The 465-nt window shown below is 47.7% G+C and overlaps 1 protein-coding gene across 1 annotated transcript in view; it reads right to left on the bottom strand.

Moving 5' to 3' along the window:
• The window catches only part of ECPAS (Ecm29 proteasome adaptor and scaffold), a 57,871-nt gene that overhangs the window by 47,445 nt on the left and 9,961 nt on the right, over window positions 1-465 (bottom strand). The gene's annotated exons all lie outside the window — the stretch shown is intronic.

Genomic DNA, 465 nt, shown 5'->3' with positions numbered 1-465 from the left:
CAGAGAAGTTGCAGAGCTTAGAAGTTCAGAGAAAGAAATCCCCGAGTGCTCCAGTGTCCTTAACCCCAGCGCGCTGCCTATGCCTGTGCCTTCACATCTAGTCAGACTTTGCAGGGCCGTCCACCTCGCTGGTCCGGAGTTATCCGTGATGCTATTTTGGATGGGCAGTGGGAGGCGGCAGCACAATTAACTTGTCCAGTGGTATATAACCAACAAAATGGGGCCCATCAGGAGGCGCATGACTGGAAGCTTTTGCAGCAGGTGCGGAAAACGGTGTCAGACTACGGGCTGAAAGCAGAAGCTTCAAAGCAGATAATTCAGTGGATATTCACTGCAGATGTCAACATGCCCGTAGATATCCGTAATTTAGCACACTTGTTATTAACACCCTTAGAAAATTTGTTGTTTTTGCAAGAATGGTCTGATCATGTCCACAGAGAAACGTCAATAACACGACAACAAAAC

This window comes from Meleagris gallopavo, chromosome Z (assembly GCF_000146605.3).
Source record: "Meleagris gallopavo isolate NT-WF06-2002-E0010 breed Aviagen turkey brand Nicholas breeding stock chromosome Z, Turkey_5.1, whole genome shotgun sequence".
NCBI classification, from domain to species: domain Eukaryota; kingdom Metazoa; phylum Chordata; class Aves; order Galliformes; family Phasianidae; genus Meleagris; species Meleagris gallopavo.
The sequence above is the reverse complement of the archived record's forward strand: the minus strand, read 5'-3'. Positions and strand labels throughout refer to the sequence as shown.